Below are 18,724 nucleotides of genomic sequence, written 5' to 3' on the forward strand. Positions count from 1 at the left end.
CCAGCGTGTGTGTGTGTGTGTGTGTGTGTGTGACTTCCCAAAGAAGTCACCGTGAGCTAGGTTTCCATCCCCAAAAGGATCAACCAGAGCAGGGTTAGCACCCTTTGTCTGCAAAGGGGCAGATCGTGAATATTTTAGTCTTTGGAGTCCCTGTGATTTCTGTCGCAATGACTCACCTCTGCTGTTGCAGGGCCAAAGCAGCTATAGGCAGAAGATATAGACCAAAAAGAATGAGTGAAACGATGTGCCAATAAAACTTCCGTTCCCCAAACAGGCAGCGGGCCGGATTTGGCCTGTGAGCCCTAGTTTAGCAATCCCTGAAGTGAGTGCTAAAATCGCTCCGTGTTTGTTTTTCAATTTTCATTCATTTCCTGTTTGTGGTGGACGTGGAGAGGCATCCCGGGCCCCCACGACCCCAGCCTCCACTACCCTGGCCCGAGGCAGGGAATGTGGCCAGCGGACTGCTCAGGCGGTTGTCTTCCCCAGGATAGCCCCAGCTGCACAGAAACCCCCACTTGTTGGCCCAACACTGAGGGCCCCAGATCATAGTTCAGCATCCCCTCTGTCCAGTCCTATTGTTCTGATCATATACGCATTCCTTGGAGGAAAATTTTCTTAAAAAAACCAAAAAACACAAAAAGACAAAAAAAAAAAAAAAAAAGCTTAAACTTGTAAGTCACATGAGTGTGGTACAAGGAATAGCTGCTCGGAGGGCCAGGAGGAGGAAGAGGTCTCTGCAGGCCAAGGCAGTCAAGTCTGGCTTCCTGGAAGAGAGGGCAACGGGGCTGCCCTCCAAGGATTCCTCAGTGAATTTGCTGAATGCTGCTTGTGTGCAGGTGCTGCTCTCCGTGTAGGCTGGGGTGTGGCAGAAGGTGGGCCGCTTGCCGAATGTGGTGACCACATGGACAGAGACCGCAGTGGGGACAAGGGCTCACCTAAAGAAAGGGACTATTCGGCTCTCGGAAGGGAGGGAGCCCTCGTGCAGGGCACCACGGACTTCATGCCGGAAGGCCCCTAGAGATGGTGTTGCCCAGTCTGGGCGCTCTGCCTTTCTTCATGCCTGAGAACCCTCTGTCCTTGAGTCTCAAATTCCGACTGCATTTTGGGGCTTCCAGTTTCATGTCACTGTGAGAGTGCAGGAGAAGGGCACAGGGAAACAAGCCACACCTCCCCTGCCCCTCCATCATTCTTGGTTCTTCAATCATGGACTCTTCCACTGAGCCTGGTTCTGGGGCCTGCGAGGGGACCTAGCTGTGGCCATGGTCCCAGAGGGGTCAGGGTTCAGTGAGAGACACACCTGCATACTTCCCAGGGATGCTGTCGTAGGAGCCATATTTGAGACCCATACCAGGAGCCTAGGAAGGAGAGCCTTCAGGAAGGCTCCAGGGAGCAGGGAGAGATGTGGAAGCATGCATGGGATGCCAGGAGGCAGATGGGAGAACACGGGCTAGACGTGGGTCCTGACAGGAAGGGAGAGGGCTTCTGGGTGGGGGTCTGAGGGCTCTCGAGGGGGCAAGATCCATGAGGCCGGAAGTGTGGGTGAGTGCCAGGCCTCGACAGGGTTGACTGCCATGTGAAGGCGCCCTGGTTGTGTTCCTTAACGGGGCCTGGAGTGCCCCTCATGCCATAGTGACAGCTGGGGTCTTCCCCTGGTCAGTATGGAGCCACAATGCAGGTATTAGAGGTTTTGTCATATCCATTTAATAAACAAGGCAAGTGAAGTCTAGAGGGAAGCTGCTTCAGGCCACACAGCCAGTCAGCGGTCAGGCCAGTCAAGCCTCCCTTGCCTTTGTGGGTGTTGGCTCTCTGGGCCCCATAGCCTGGGGTGCTGTGAGCACTGCCTTCCAGTCACAGTGACAGGGACAGTCTGCCCTTGCTCCACATCCTCCGGGCTCAGACCCTGCTGAAGGCGGGGGACATCTGCTTCCAAGATGGTCATACGTGTGTCCGTTTAAACACATATGGGCTCCTATGGTACAGCCTATGTGGGGGGAAGGGAGGGTTGGGGACATTTGGCAATAATCAATCACTCACCAGAGAGTTACTAAATGTAGGTATGTGACAGGTCATGAATTCCATGGTGAGCAAGGACAGACAGACTCATGGACCAAAAAGCCTGACATGTGGGGAGAACATTTGACCCGGATATTTCTCTTCCCCAAAATTACCCTACAGTAAGTATCCTCACTGGGCAGGGATGTCAGAAAGCCCTAAAAAGCACTGGGGGTGCCAGTCAAAGCAGAGGCAGCCCCTTCCAAATGAGCAAAAAAGTAAGTTTAAAAATGAATTTACTACTTCAAACGAGGCGTAATGCATCAGGGGAAAGCCAGAACTTTGCCAGATGTCCAGAGCCCTGTTTTACTGCTCGTATTTAATAGTGTGTCTTGTTGGGGGGGAAGGCCAGTGAGAGTGCACCAAATGTTGCCAGGGGCTCGGGGGGGTCTCTCAAATCTTAATCTGCCCTGAGGAGGATCACAAAGAGAGAGCTACGAGAGTCATCGTGGAGAATTGGTGCACATTAGGGAAAAATTAGAAACAACCCCAATGTCCAACAATAGGGGACAGGTTCCCTAAATCAGGGCATGTGGTCTGGCTGTGCTCTGGGTGTTAGAAAGCGTGAGGAGTTTTTAATGGATTGGAGACATGGTAGCCTGCAGAGCTCTGCCAGCTCAGCAGGCATCAGAACAGGGCTCAATAGAATCCACTTTTTTTTTTTTTTTTTTTTAAACATAAAGGCATAGAAAAGCCTGAAAGGAAGTATTCTGGAATGGAAGAAGTGCACATCTGTAGCTAGTGGAACTGGAATTACAGGTGACGTTTATTTTATATTATTTTATTTTTGCTGTTAATGTGCTTTCCAACTTTTCCATAATGAATATGTATGACTTCGGTGATCCATGAAAAACTTGAGTGGTTCATGGGAAGCTTTGGCCCAGCCTCCGTTGAGCTCTCCAGGGCTGTGTTGGGAGCAGGTGGGGTGGCTCAGGTGGGGGCGCTGGCCTCTGGGAACTCCTAGCTTGGAAGGGCCTCCAGCCTTGGCTATAGAACTGCCCAGAACCCTTTCTTTGGGCAGCCCTTAGGGATGAGGGCTCCCATTGAAGGGTGGGATTCTAAAAGACGAGGTGCCCCGCACAGAAACTGCCTGGATTGGTTATGAAGACAATCCCACAGGGGCTGTGGCCCCTGCTGGCAGGGTTCAATACCTGCTTCCCACCTGTTGACCTGCCTAGGGAAGCTCCAGATGCCATGTTGGGCTCACCCACAGCCTGGGTTCCCCCTTGCGCACCCCTACTGAGCATGGCCCAGTGCCCAGGCTGAAATCCGGAGGATGCAGAGTCCCTTGTGAGCAGGTGACGGTAGGTGGGCAGATGACCTGCCCAAGGTTTCAAGGCTGGGTGAGGAAAGCTGAGAGCACCAGCCACCCATTCTGTGCTGGTCACCAACTGTCATCTCTCCTTGAAGCCTCAGAGTGTCTTGGAGAAGTGATGTTGAAACTGCCATATTTAGGGTCTACTGAGGGCCAGACAGCATCCTGGGGGCCCTGAATGGGGAGTGTGACAGAATGCAGACCAGTACGTGAAAGAAGGCATTTACAGAAGGCCAGGGGGGCCCAGCCCCCTTGGAATTAGGGTAGGCTTCCCAGAAGAGGTGGCATTTAGAGCCTGCAGAACTCTTGAGACGGTCAGAGCTGCCAGGATTGATAAGAATGCAACAATGATGGAATTGTAGGTACTCTGTCTAAAGGATAAAGGTAAGATTTGGGAGGTAGTGGGACTTGGGTAGACTTTCCAGAACATTACCTGTGTATGGAGCTTCCTGCCCTGCTCCTTGGGCCCCTTAGTACCCATCCCTCGTGCCCTGGGCCTCCCAGATGAGCCTGGCTGGCCTGCTTATGTGTATCTGTCAGGGAACGGACAACAGCACCAAACTGACTCCTTGTCCCCGTGTCTGCCCTAGCTTCAGTCTGAAGTCCCTGGTGCAGGAAGATAGCAAGAGAAAGGGGTTACATTTAATTCAAGTTAAAAGAATATTTATTGCATATCTGCTATATTCCCATTGTTGTAGGAAATGTGTAGAGTTCAAGGGATAGTTCAATCCGAGAAATACTTGAAAGATAGTGTAAAATTGTGTGTCCTCTGGGAATGAGTTTTTTCTGTGTGTCGGAGGTCACTGTCGGATATCTGTTATGAATCACAGGGAGGGCCTCCCAGAGGAGGCGGGCTTGAAGACCGGGATGACTGGGGAAGGAAAGGGGAGGCGTGGCAAGGCAGGTGGGGATGCTCTATGTGAGGCGAGGAGGCTGATGGTAGCAAGATGGGAGCAGGCCCTGCATGAGGCTATAGGTGCTCTGAGAAGGGTGGGGCTTTGAAGCCAGGCAGCTCTGCCCATTATCAGCTGTGTCACCTTAGGCAAGATTCCAAGCATCTCTGAGCTACGGTTCACTTGTCTGCCAAATGAGTCTGGCAACCCAGACATGTGTGACTCCTAGCAGAACCCTCCCTCCACCCCCATGGGAACTTGGGGCTGAAGAGTCTGGAATTGGACTCCAAGACCTGTAAGGAACAGTGAGTGGTGCCCCGAAATCAGTGTTCACAGGGAGATGGATGAGTGATGAATGTTGGTCTCTGTGTGCGTGTGAGAGGGCAGAACTTCCCAACACCTCTGATGCCATCATTCAGACAAGTCCATGCACGCTGGCCTGGCCTTCTTTTCCTTCCTCCCTCCTGGCCATCCCTCCCTCCTGGTTCAGAGGGAACCTCTGCAGGGACAGGTTTGGAGCCCCCAGTCCCTTTGTCACTCACCGTCCTGTCAGGATGCTACTCTCAGCCTGAAGAGACCTCCAAGGTACCCCTTTCCTAGCAGAGTTTACTCCATTCAGACCACCAAGTGCATCAGGGTAATAATCCCTTCTCTTGTGGTTCCTCTTGCATAGGTATATTCCAGTTGGCGCCTTGGGTTTTTGCTTTCCAGCTTATAAAATATTGTCTGAGTTTTCTTATCGGTAAAATAAAGATGGTAATACTTGTTTGAGTTTATGGGGGTCTGAACACGGGGTTTGCAGCGGTTTGCCATCTAGTGGGAGACCTGGGGACACTTTGTGACTGTGTGGATATGAGGTGGGCCCCAGTTAGCCTACTGGGGCCCCAGTAACTGGCATCCAAGGAAAGGTGCAGAAGATGTGAACCCAACAGACAGTTCAGGGGCTGGATTTGAGGCCCTGTGGAGAGAGAGGCAGAGCCAGAGGGTGGGGGTCCTGGGGGAGAATCTGGGCTGCCAAGGGAGTGCAGGGGACACTTTTAGCTCCCAACATAGATCCTGGCAAGCCCACAGAAATGGGACAAGAAACCCTGATGAGAGTCCAAGCAGAGGACCTGAGTGGGAATGCTGCTGAGCAAGTGGCGGGGGGTAGGTGGAGGCCCTGCGGGCATGTGGAGGGTATGCAGGGTCACCTTGCTTTTATCATTGATGCCAGCATGGGTTCACCAATGAGACTGGAAAAGAGAGCTATGCGTTGATGCACCTGCACATGGTAGCTCCCCATTTCTTCTCCTTCCTCTCCTTCTTCCTCTCCTTCCTCTTCCTCCTCCTCTTCTGCTGCTTCTTTTTCAAGTAGGCTCCACACTCAGCGTGGAGCCCAATGAGGTACTTGAACCTGTGACCCTGAGATCAAGATCTGAGCTGAGGTTGAGAGTTGGATACTTAACCAACTGAGCCACGCAGGTGGCCCAACTCCCATTTCTTAAAATCTGCCTTGTTCTGAAAGGTGTGTGTTCCCTGGGACCAGCAGGGAAATTACTCCAGGCTTCACCAGAGGGTCTTTGGACAGTGCTGGGCCTAACCTAGGACCATCAGGAGAGTGGCCCCCCTGATAGCATTGGCAACAGAGACCTGAATGACACAGAGTTCCTGGCCTCTGGAGGGGAAGGAGCTAAAGAATGAGATGGGGGGTGGGGTGGGGACTTGGTGTTTCAGGGAAAACAGGGCTGTTCGGCAGACTTCAGATGGGCCTGGGCCTGGATGGATGAAGGATAAAGAGGGAAGGTTCCATTCAACAATTTTAGAACCATTGGGAATGTTTGGATATTGGTCCAACCCTTCCAGGAATCCAGTACCCACAGAGGGGAGGGGGTTAGTCTAAGGCCATAGGAGAAGATGCAGAGAATGGGGTCTGGAGTGTGGTGGCTGGAATTAGGCTGGGAATTATCCTCTGTTCCCTGGTTGCTTCCTAATGGTGGCGCGAAAAGGCTGTGGATTTGTCTGTGTGGTCAGAAATGAGACTCTCGATGGGGAAAAGCCTGGGAGTCCCCACACCAGGAAAAGGAGGAGCCCCCTTCCCCTCTTACCTTCAGGGTAGGTGCTAGGGTCCTCCCCAAAGTAGAAGATGTTTTCAGAGCACTGAATCCATCCTGTTGCTGGGAAGCTGGCCCCCCAGACCTATGCCCAGTGATGACTGCCATCTCCTCCTCCCAGCCTTCCCTGTAAGGGAGCCATATTAGGTGTGGATACGCCAGCCCCACTCATGACTTCAGATGACTGCAGTCCAGCCAACATCTGAGAGGCCTGAGCCAGAGCAGCCTAGCTTAGCCACTCCCAAATTCCCATCCCTCAGAAAACTGAGGTAATAAATGCTCATTGTTGTTTCAGCTACCAAGTTTGGTGGGAATTTGTTGCGCAATAACAGAGGCAATGGTATAGGAGCACAATAGCTGAGTGAGCAGAGAGAGGGGGTGTGGTGCAGGTGAGGCCGGAGATGGGGCAGGATGTGGCCAGGCGGGCCCTTGTGGGTCAGGGGAGGAGGATGGGCTCAAACCTCAAGCCCTGGGGAACTCTGGAGGACATCAAGCAGAGGTGTGGCACAGTGCAGCTTCATGAAGGGCACTCTGGGATGTGTAGGATGGACTGGGATCTGGGGAGGCACAAGAGGGCAGGCAGTCAGGAGGTTCCTGCAGCACACAGGTGGGAGACCTGGAGGCCTAATGGGGTGGCAGTGCAGGTAGAGAGAAGAGGATCTGAGAGAAATCTAGGGGTGAAGGAAGGTGACAGCTCTTGGTAACTTGTACGTGGAGAGTAAAGGGAAGTCAGTGCTGATCCTGCCACTCCCGCTTGGGGCAGCAGAGTAGCCAGAGGACACCACTGAGCAAGCCTGGGGGCCAAGTGATGAGGTATATCTCAGGGGTTGACGATAAGTTCAGGCATCTGAAGGAAGGTCACTGAGGGCCATCCAGGTGACAGGTGGTGGGCAGGTCTGGAGCCGATGAATGAGGAGAGAGCTGCCTTATGGCCTTAAGTTGTTTAGCATCAAGGGTGGGAGAGTGTGACCCATAACACACACAGACCAGGAAAAGGAGGGAGGCTGAGGGGCTGGGTGCTGAGGGGACTAGGGAGAGCTTGAGCACCAGAAGCCTCATGGAACCAGGGGAGGGGTCTCCAGTGAAAGGGGGTGGTGGTGCCATGGAGGAGGTCACTGAGGGGATGAATAAATGAGGATTACAAAGTACCCAACAGGTATAGCAACCAGAGGGTCACAGGGGACCTTGGCCAGAGCCATTTTGGTGGATTGGATGTGGGAATAGCAGGAAATCAGACCAAGGGGTTTGAGAAGTGAGTGGAAGGTGAGGAAGTGAATATCTGGGGTGTGGTTATTCTGTCATGAAGGGAGGAGAAAGACAGGGCAGGAATTTCCCTTCTTACCACATGGGCCTCTCAGAGGGCTGCTTGAGTGTCCTCACAACATGGTGGCTGGCTTGCCCCAGAGGGAGCAATCTTGTCTCCAGGCATTTCCCCGGAGTGAACTTTCTGTGCTCTGCTGACATCACCCAGCTAACTCCTATTTATCCTTCAGGTCTCTGTTGAAATGACACCTTCTCAGGGAGGCTCCCCTGACTACCACAGTAGTTGAATCCTCCTGTGTTATGTTTCCCCACTATACCTCTTCTCATTCTAGGAATGTGGATATGGATATATTACCTACTAGACTCCAAGACTCTGCTTTGTCCATTGTTCTATTCCCAACACAAATCTGTGCTTGATGGACAGCATGAATGAATGAAGGCAAAGGCTGAGCTGGCTGTGGAGAACTAGGTTTGCAGCTTGCCTCCCAGCTCCTCTGAATTAAGCATCATCCTTGCATTCATTAGAGGGCAGGGGAAGGGTCTCTGAAAAGGCAGCCCACCTTTCCTTCCTACCAGGTGTGACTTTAAATACACAACACTTCAGCAGGAATTTGTTCTGCACAGAGCTCTACTCTTAGGAGTATCCAACCCAGTCTTTCTTGTAATCTAGAAGGCTCAGAGACATAGTGACAGGAGCAGGACAGCACAGCAAGTAAGGTCAGGAATCTGGGTCTCCTTTGCTTTCCTGTGGACATTTGGACAGACAAGGACAACCTGGGCAAGTGCTGTCTGCTGGGCGTGGGGGCTGGGAAGCTGTGAGCAGGGGAGACCTGGCCTCAGCTTGGCAGGATGACTGGAAGCAGGGACAGCAAATCATCATGAGAGGGGTGAGCATGGGGCCCTCCTGTAGAGATCCCTTTATACTTCACTCTTATCTTCACCCCCAGCCAATGGTCCCTTCTATCCATGAGCATTTGAGTTTCCACAGTCATGGACATTTGCCCACGATGATCTTCAAGTGAGTCCTCAAGGGTGGGTAAGATGTGCATTGGATGGTGGACTCAGTTCCTCTGAATCCTCCCGACCCCCCAGGCCTAGCCCAGAGTAGGTGCTGTGGAATAAATGAGTGAACATATGCGTGGATTATTATAGATGGAGAAAGGGAGACATTCTCAGACTGGCATTTACAGATGGCTGAGCAAGTGGCTACCATATCCCTGCGCACATGACTATGTACTATAAATGACAAAGCTTCCTCCTTGCATCATGACATCGGCAGCAATTCAGAAGGTCACATGGTTGGCCATTTTCTCTCAATTCAAGAGTCACACTGCTTACTAGAACAATTTCAGGTGTGGCTAGTCCATAATTAAGTGAGTGAGGTCATGAGTGTATGGCAGTTGCACCAGGAGGGCATCAAATTCAGAGCCTGTCCAGTCCAGGGAGGATGGCCTTGGTGGGGCTCTGATAAGTCATGGCCTCCTCAAAGCCCAGGCCTAACAGCAGATGACAAGACACTCAGCAGCTCTGTTCAAGAGAAAACTCTTCAACCAAGCAATAGCAGGAGACCTGTAAACAGTCAACAGGATCTGACATAGGGACTTCCACTTGGCCAACACAGAGAATATAGCCAGAAGATGGTGGGACAGGTAGAGTGTAGGCAGAGAAACCTCCAGCCTTTCTGGACCCCATCCTTCTAGATCAATTACTAAAAATCCTATACAAAAAATACACTCAAAACCACTACAGATAAGTCAAAATGGAATTCTAAAAATGTTTAAATAACCTACAGGAAGGAAGGAAAAAGATAACAGAAAGATGAAAAAAAAGAGTACAAACAGAAAAAAAAAAATAAGATGGCAGACTTAAGTCCTAAATACCAACAATTACATTAAATCTAAAAGATCTAAATATACCAATTAATAGACAGAGATGGGCAGAGTTGATTATAAAACAGAACCCAACTATATGTTGCCTTAAAGAAATCCCCTTCAAATACAGTGATATAAGTAAGTTGAAAGTAAAAGGATGAAAAGGATGAATCATGAAAGCATTAAAGGAAAGCAGAAGTGGCTATTTTAATATCAAAGTAGACTTCAGAGCAAGGAAAGTTCTTGGAGACAAAGAGGGACATTATGTAACAATAAAAGAAGACATAGCATCAAGAAGACATAGCAAAAATAAATGCGGATGCACCAAACAACAGAGCTGCAAAATACATGAAATGAAAAATGATAGAACTTAAAGGAGAAGTAGATAAATCTACAAATGCTGTTGGTGAGTCTAACACTCCTCTCTTAATTGACAACGAGGCAGCAAACCAGCAAGGACAAAGAATAACTCAACACCCTCAACCACCAGGATCCAACTGACTGAACGCTACCTAACAACAGCAGAACACTTGCTCAAGTGCCCATGGAGCATGTATTGCTATAGATCATATCCTAGACCATAAAAAAAAAAAACTCAATAAATTTAAAAGAATCCAAATCCTACAGTGTTTTCTCTGACCCCAGTGGAATCAAACTAGAAATCAAAAATTAAGCCATGAGTCAAAGTGGAAGTCTTAAAAACATATTGAAAAAAAAAAAGTTCTAGGGTGTGGGTGGTCCTCCGGCCTGGCTCAGTTGGTAGAGCATGCAACTCTTGATCTTGGGTTGTGAGTTCCAGTCCCACATTGGGTGTAGCAATTACTAAATAAATAAATAAATAATTTTAAAAGATTTTGTTTATTCATTTGAGAGACAGAGAGTGATAAAGAGAGAGAGAATGAACAGGGGGAGAGGCAGAAGGAGAGGAAGAAGCAGGATCCCCACCGAGCCAGGACCCCCAATGTGGAGCTCGATCTCAGGATCCCGGAACCATGACCTGAGCCGAAGGCAGATTTTAACCACCTGAGCCATCCAGGTGCCCCTAAAAAATCTTTTTTAAAAAGGTGGGGGAAGGGGCGCCTGGGTGGCTCAGTGGGTTAAGCTGCTGCCTTCGGCTCAGGTCATGATCCCAGGTCCTGGGTTCGAGCCCCGCGTTGGGCTTTCTGCTCAGCAGGGAGCCTGCTTCCTCCTCTCTCTCTGCCTGCCTCTCTGCCTACTTGTGATTTCTCTCTGTCAAATAAATAAATAAAATTAAAAAAAAAAAAAAAAAAAAAAAAAAAATAAAAAAAAAAAAATAAAAATAAAAAGGTGGGGGAAGTGTCAAGGGGGGAACAAAAGTCCTGGGTTCCCTCTGACACCACCCAGCAAGGTAATGGGGCTCCACATCACAGCCTGAGTGGAAATCTAGGCTCCCACAGAGCTTTTGCTGGCAGGGTTGTTGCAGGGCCATTTTTCCCCTCTGTGACATTTCACCAGAGTAGGGTGGTTACTGACTAAAAGTTTTCTGCCTTAAGAAACCCTCAAATACAAGGTCAAATGATTTTCAGCAAGGGTGCCAATGAGGAATGGAAGGCCATTCAATGGAGAATAAATGGTCTTCAACAAATGGTTTTGGGGAAATTGGATATCCATATATAAAAGAGTGAAGTTGGAATCTCACACCATACATATAAAGTAACTCCAAATGGATATCAAGGATAAGAACTTAAACCATAAATCTCTCAGAGTAAAACACAGGGGGAAATTTTCATGACATTGGACTTACCAATGGTTTCTCAGAAAGCTCCAGCAACCAAAGAGTGAACAGATAAATTAGAATTAATTGAAACGACACACTTCTATGCCTCAAAGTGCATAACCAACAGAGTGATAAAAGCAGCCCACAGAATGGGAGAAGATATTTGCTGATCATATATCTGATGAGGGGTTAATATCCAGAATACATAAAGAATTCCTACAACGCAACGATAACAACAAACAACCTGCTTTAAAAATGGAAAAAGGATTGGAACAGACACATTTCCAAAGAAGACAGACAAATGGCCAATAACGACAAGCTCAACATCACTCATCATCAGGGAAATGCAAATCAAAACCACAATGAGATACCATCTCACTCCCGTTAGGACAACTGCTATTAAACAACAACAACAACAACAACAACAACAGAAGACAAGCACTGGAGATGAGGTAGAGAAATTGGAACCTTGTGGTTTGCTAGAGGAAATGTAAAATGGGGCACTTGCTATGCAGCGTCGTGTTTGCTCAAAAAATTAAAAGTAGAATTACCATATGATTCAGTAATTTCCCTTCTGGGTATATACGTAGAAGAATTGAAAGCAGGGTCTTGAAGAGATATTTGTACACCTGTGTTCCTAGCAGCATTATTCACAACAGCCGAAACACGGAAGTATCCCTAGTGTCCACTGATGGATATAGAGATAAAATGTGGCATAAATACACGTACAATGGGACATTCGGCCTTACAAAGGAAGGACATTCCAGCACTTGCCACGATGTGGATGAACATTGAGGATGATATGCTAAGCGAAATAAACCAGTCACCACAAGACAAACACTGTAGGATTCCATTTATGTGAGCTATCTAAAGTAGTCACATTCAGAGAGACAGAATATGGAATGGTAGTTGCCCGGGTTGAGGGCAGCAGGAATGAGGAGCTATTTCATGGGGACAGAATTCCAGTTTTGCAAGATGAAAAGAGCTCTGGGGGAGAATGGTGGTAGTGGTTGTGCAACACTGTGAATGTGCTCGAGGCCACCCAACTGTAGAAATGGTTAAGGTGGTATATTTCTGGTTATGTATATTTCACCATAGTTCAGGGGAAAAAAAGTTTTCTGTCTTGCTAGGCTGCCCTTTCCCTGGTCTTGTGGTTAGCTTGAGCAGGTTTGGTTGGGACATTTTTTTGTTTGTTTGTTGGTGTCCGTTGGGGTTCCTGGTTTGTTTACTCTTTTGGTCCAAATCTGGTATATATGAAGCAAAAGACAAAAAAACCAAAACACTTGGCCAGTTCACCACTGTGTGATTCCTTGGGTTCCAAGTCCCCTAGCCAGCTGGCCTTTTCCTGTCTACTCTTCAGAGTCCTCTCTCTTATGTTTTTTATATAGGTGATGATCAAGGTTTTCAGTTTTACTCAGAGGGTAGAATAGAAGAAAGAACAGCTACTCCATCTTTCCGGAAATGGGAGTCTTGGTCTGCTGTATTTTGTTAGTTCTACAGGTAATGCTGATACTCACCAAAGACGGACTACTGAATTCGCATCTGAGTCCCAAGTTCTGAAGGGCAAGGACTGGCTCGTCCTTGTGATGGTGAACCTGAGCTGAGCACTGTTGATCCTGGTCACCCTTTCCTCTACAAAGCAATGAAAAATGGCTTCATCTGTCCCTTGGATACCATTGCTGAGAAATGATGGTAGCAGATAATGTCCATTCAGCAAAGCTCCTGTCTCTGCCGGCTGGCTGGCTTTGGATGTGGTCCAAGAACTTGTGGTCATGGTCTCCAGTTCCAGCCCCAGCCAGTCCTGGCTGCCTTGGGTGAGGCCTTCAGCTGGAACGGATTCTTGGGACCTGATTTAATACACACTGAGCATGTTGCCCACTTTCACTTTGGCCTACTATGTCTCAGGCCACTTGGCTGTCTGCAGGCTGGGTCTGGGAGGTAAGGACTGTTACTGCCCGGCCCATTCTACAGATGGGAAAAGTAGAGGCAAAGAGCAACTTCAAAGGGATCCTGTTTTCATGAAGTACTTCCCCAAAATTTAGGTTCTTCTCTTAGTGTGAACCGTGCACCCAGGAGAGTAGCCAGCGCAGGAGAATTCATAGCTAGGCGCTCAACAGTGAACACTGGTTGAATGAATGATGGAGGAATTTCTCGCTTCTTCTTTGTGATGAACTTCTATCTTTGATGCCATTTACTTCAATTTCCCACTCGGTGCAGGAACCCCTTCTGTAATCTCCCTGATGGACGGTCATCCACGTTGAATACCCCCAGGGATGGGGAGTTCACTCCCTCCAGAGACAGCTCTTCCCACCTTTGGACATCTATATATCAGAAGAGCCCTGCTCCTTCTTGAAGTTTTCTTGTTTGGGGATTTGGGGGAGGCTGGCCTGGGTGTCGGAGTCTCAGACCCAGCAACAGGGGGATAACCGAAGGAAGAGCTGTGTCTGCTCAGTCTGGGGAAGAAGAGTCGGTAGTGAGGTGAAGGGGTGTGACTGGAGCCCTCAGTTCTTTTCGAGGCACTGCAGATACAAAAGGAGAATAACAGTCAGAGCAGGAAATAAGTACGGTGGGCACTGAGCTAAAAGCTTTAGCTAAGAGCTAAAAGCTTTCGTTGTGTCATCTCACTTAGACCCTATTACAATCTTCTGCAGTGACTCCAATTACTCCCCCTTTACAGATAAGGGAACTAAGGCACAGGATGGGTAAATCACATGGGCCGGGTGTCTCAACTGGTAAGGGGAGCGGCTGGCATGCAAACCCTAGTGGGTCTGACCTGAGCCCGCCCTCCCACCCCCATATGCATGCGGGACGTGCAGCGCTGGGTGACTGGAATCTGGACAGGCAAGTGTCTGGTTACCTGAAGCACTTTCTAGAAGTCAGAAACGTTGGGCCAATGGAATTAGCTGCCTCTGTAAGGTGATGGGCACCAACATGGCAGAATGGTCTGGGAGGAGCCACATCATAGAGAAGTCTTTGGACCACATTTATCCATTTCAATCCAATTAAAAGCAGATCACTAGGGCAACCTTTAAAAGAAAAAAAGGAAAGTGAGGAATGAGTGGTGTTTGCTGTGTAACTCTGAAGCTAGAAACTTCTTCTCTGGCAGCTGCCTCTGAGTCTCTCTCCAAATACTAGGACTCCTGAAAAACCAGGGTCCTTGGGGGCTGGTCTTGACCTTGTTTCCAGGAGCTAAAAGGGGGAGAAGGGTTGATGGGAGGCTTGGGTTTTCCCAAGCAAAAGACCCAATCCCTCAAACGCCCATTGATATGGTGAGATGAGCCTCAGAGAGAGCAAGTCACTTGCCCAGGGCTGCACAACAAATACATAGCTCAGCTGGGGGACCTGGGAGGGACAGCCCTGTGGTTGGAGGGGGCGGGGAGCTTGCCCTCATTCTTTCCTGGGAAGTCTCAGAGGTGGGGCTGAGCTCAGTATTGGTATCCTCTCTCCCTCTGGGTCACCAGGGACTGGCTCTGAACGCTGGAATCGTGTGCTGAGAACAGTTTAGCTTCCAGTTTCTTTCCTGCTGGTGCCTCAGGCTCAGGGTCAGCTGATAGCTGGTGCCTGGCTGGGAGTGGGGGGTTGGGCACGTGTCCAGTCCACTGCTGCCCTCAAGAGACCAAGTCAAGGTCCAGGCGGCGTCCGGGCTCATGGTGGAAGCTGTTCTGTGGTCAGTAGAAGCCTCTGTCATGTCAGGGCTCTGGGCCTTTTTCCATGTGGCTTTCCTTCAGCTCTTCCTGTACTTTAGGAGAGTAATCAGATTATTCTATGCTGGGGCTCTGTCCCCTGCAGGCTGAGGAGTGACCTGGCATCTGGATGGCGGGGAGGATGAGTCCTCTGCTGGGACAGGCCAAAGGCAGGGCGGGGGGGGGGGCAGGAAAGGGAGGTCTGAAGGGGGATAGGATCGAACTGTGGTGGCAGCATCAAGTACAGCCCAGTTCCTGCTCACTTGGGACCCCTCTGTCCAGCAGACTCACGTAGGGTGCGGTTGAGCCCCCATGGGTGTCGTTTCATGGGCCAGGAGGCTGTGTCACGTGGCTGAGGTCAGCCTTCTGGTGAATGACAGGCTGGAAACCCGATCGGATAGGAGTGCCCCTAGGCCTGTGGTCTTATTGCCTCATGACAATGCGCTCTTCCCATGGCAGGACACTGCCTGGAGCTTTGCCACTGGGTCCAGGGTGCCTGCGTGCACCGCCTCCTTGGCCCCCTGAGTGTCAGGGGTGGGCAATGGGGTTCAAGTGGCCCCTCCTTCCCAGAAGGGCTGTTCACCCTCCTCCATCTGCTCCTCCTAAATGGAGGCGTGTGCCCTCCCCAGACATCCCTGCTGTCAAGAGGGGAAGGGCCCATGGAGAGCACCTTATGTCCTCTTTGACAAACCAAAAAAACCCACAAAAAACATAAAACAAAACAAACAAACAAAAACCCCCTGCAGCCCAGAGAGGGCAAGGGGCTTGCCTGGGACCACAGAGCAAACTGGGGGCAGAGCCTGTCTGGAAGTTGGGCATCCTGACTCCCAGGCACACACACACCTGTGAGCAGAGCCTCCATGCTTGCCTTCCTTCCAAAGATGATACACTGTCACATAAATGTCAGCAGGAGCAGGCACAACCATCACCAGCCCTGCCCAGCTGTTTAAATATTCCAAGCACCTGTAAAATTGAACAGTTTGCTGGTGGAGGTGGTTCGGGCTTCCCAGGGCTCCCCCCCCATCCACTGGAGGCACCACTTCTAGAAACCATGCGCCACTAATTCTCTTGCCTCCCGCTACCTCTCATCTGAAGAGTGGCCCTGCTTTCCTTGCTGTGGACACCTCCTGGAATGCCAGGAGCACCCTTATGTTTGGGCGGGAGGCTGCCGCCAGCCTCAGTTTCCCCATCTGTGACAGTGGCTCCATGCCCGGCAGGCTGGCTGGACTCATCGAGGGAGGGTGAGGCAAGGGCAGAGAGGGCTGTGAAGGCAAACCAGCCACTGTCCGAGCCCTTTGTCCCGACTTAAACTGCAGCAGCCGACCTGCGCGCCAGCCAGGGCCTTTCATTTCCTTTGAGTAAAGCGCTCTCCCTGCGAGAGGGAGCCACGGACCTCAAAGGCCGGCCCACAAAGGGGCCCTGACATCGTGGGGAACAATGTCGCCTGTTTACCTGACAGATTGTCCGCTTTCTTTTCATCTCCGAGGAAAAGAGCTCCCGCTGGGAGCCGCTAATCCCAGAGTAAACAGATGACCTCGTAGTGCTTTTCTTCCGGAGGTGGGGTGCCTAGCAAGCGCCCCAACTGTGCAAACAGACACTGGAGGCCTCCCGCGCCTGCGGGGGCGTGGCCCGGAGCCTGCCCGGGAGGGGCCCTTTGCTACAGCCCGCCCTCTTTCTCCCTTTGTGGCTTCTCAGTTGAATGGGGAGAAGCTCAAAGGCAGGGGCCAGAGAGGTCAAAGCCAATTTGCCCGGCCAAGCATGGGGGAGGAGAGAAGGGGCCAGACCAGGCGTTTTGGAAGGCCTGACCTTCACCTGGCTACAGCCCCTGTGGCCTGTCCCTAGCTTTTCTGTGGACACTGTCCCTGGCAGAGCTGGCTCTGTGTCCTGGCCGCTCCCTTACTGGCTGTGTGGTGGAGGCCAGCAGCTGCTCCTCTCTGAGCCTCAGTTTTCCCATCCAGAAAGCAGGGATGAAGACACCGGTCTCTTAGGGCTGTTGCAAAATACTGTGTGCTCTCAACAAGTGGTAGTGACTCACGATTAGAGAGGAAGGAGGCCGAGTTTAGAAAGCTGGAATTAGATGCCAAGAGAGTGGGGAGGGTCTTCGGGGAGGGGGCAGAGAGAGCCAGGACAAAGCCACTCAGTTGGGAATGAATAGTGCTTGTATGCGAGACAGCAAATAAGATAACCCCTGAAATAGCATATCACATTGTGGGGTTATCTCTGGGAGGGGACCCAAATCTTCCACTTCCTAGGGGTGTGACCTTGGGAGAGCTATTTGGCCTCTCTGTCCTTTGGTTTTCTCCTTTATAAATGGGGATGAAAAGTCCTATATCAAAGGGCTCTCCCGAAATGAAAAGAACCTGGTACGTAGTATATACTCAATAAACATTAGTTCCTAGGGCTGAGCAAGGGCAGGATCTTTATTCCCTGCAAAGAGCTGGGGAGGGGTGGGGATCTGGAAGAATAAGAGACGTAGGAGCCCGGTCTCACCTTCTTTGGATGCTGCCAGAGACAGTCCTTTCCTTGGGCAGTGGGAGCTGGGTGCCCCCTCACACAAGCTGAGCCCCCCAGGTGCCCAGCAGGTGCCTTCCCAACTACCCTCTCCTTGGCCCTGCCGCCAGGCAGTGCGTGTCTCTTCTCAGCATTCAGGGCTTCTGTGCCTCCCAGCCCCTCTTTGGGGTTGAGAAGGTGGCAGGTGACTAGGTGAAGTGGTGTCTTCTGGGGTTCCTCAGCTTTTCCTTTTTCTTTTTATTTTTTTAATTTTAATTTTTTTAAAGATTTTATTTATTTATTTGTCAGAGTGAGCACAGGCAGACAGAGAGGCAGGCAGAGGCAGAGGGAGAAGCAGGCTCGCGCTGAGCAAGGAGCCCAATGTGGGACTCGATCCCAGGACACTGAGATCATGACCTGAGCCGAAGGCAGCGGCTTAACCCACTGAGCCACCCAGGCGTCCCAGCTTTTCCTTTTTTTTTTTTTTTTTAAAGATTTATTTATTTATTTATTTATTTTTTAAAAATTTTTAAATTTTTTATAAACATATAATGTATTTTTATCCCCAGGGATACAGGTCTGTGAATCACCAGGTTTACATACCTCACAGCACTCACCATAGCACATACCCTCCCTAATGTACATAACCCCACCAGCTTTTCCTTTTTAAAGGGAAGCAAGGAACAAGAAGGAAAGGTGGGGAAGGGTTGTAACATTTGATGAACATTAAAGCAAGCTTGCATGCATCAGAAATGCCTTTGGCTCCAGCGAACAGCAACTTAACCTGTAGCTTCAACAAACGGAGTTTTATTTTTCTAACATTAAGAATTCTGGACATGGGCAGTTTCTGGTCTTGGTCAGCTGCTGGTGATGCCGGCAAGGGCTGGCCTCTTTCCAACTTTCCATACACGCTCAGCACATAAAAGCCTACTGATCACCTCAAGGTGGCAAGATGGCTGCCTCAGCTCCATCCGGAAAGTAGAGAGTTTCCTGAAAGTCTCATTGGCCAGAAGCGTGGCCACTTCTGGCAGCAAGGGATGCTGGGAACACAAATTCCCACGTATACTTCCCCCACCTCCAGCAGGGTCCGGGTGCGGGGTGTGTCATGGGGGCCAAAGGGATGGGTGTCCAGCCATGCGCTCAGTTGCCTGCCAGAGGAGATCGTGTTTCTCACATCCCAGTCTTACAGACCGCAAACCGGTGCCAAGGGCAGAGAAATGCTTTACTCAATAAGCACTTTGATTGATTTACTTTGACATTCTGGGCCAGCAACCAAAGATGCAGAGATAAAAGCCACTCCCTTGTCTTTCAGAGAGAGGAGAATAATAA

At 50.2% G+C, this 18,724-nt stretch overlaps 1 long non-coding RNA gene across 1 annotated transcript; it reads right to left on the bottom strand.

Annotated features, from left to right (window-relative positions):
* Positions 1-12,041: 12,041 nt before the first annotated feature.
* LOC125095366 (uncharacterized) lies at positions 12,042-16,478 on the bottom strand. Its single transcript, XR_007125855.1, has 3 exons — positions 16,358-16,478; positions 14,080-14,248; positions 12,042-13,741 (listed from the first exon to the last, which is right to left on the bottom strand). It is a non-coding gene; the product is annotated as an uncharacterized LOC125095366 (long non-coding RNA).
* Between the last annotated feature and the right edge of the window lie 2,246 nt (positions 16,479-18,724).

This window comes from Lutra lutra, chromosome 3 (genome assembly GCF_902655055.1).
Source record: "Lutra lutra chromosome 3, mLutLut1.2, whole genome shotgun sequence".
In the NCBI taxonomy this organism is placed as follows: domain Eukaryota; kingdom Metazoa; phylum Chordata; class Mammalia; order Carnivora; family Mustelidae; genus Lutra; species Lutra lutra.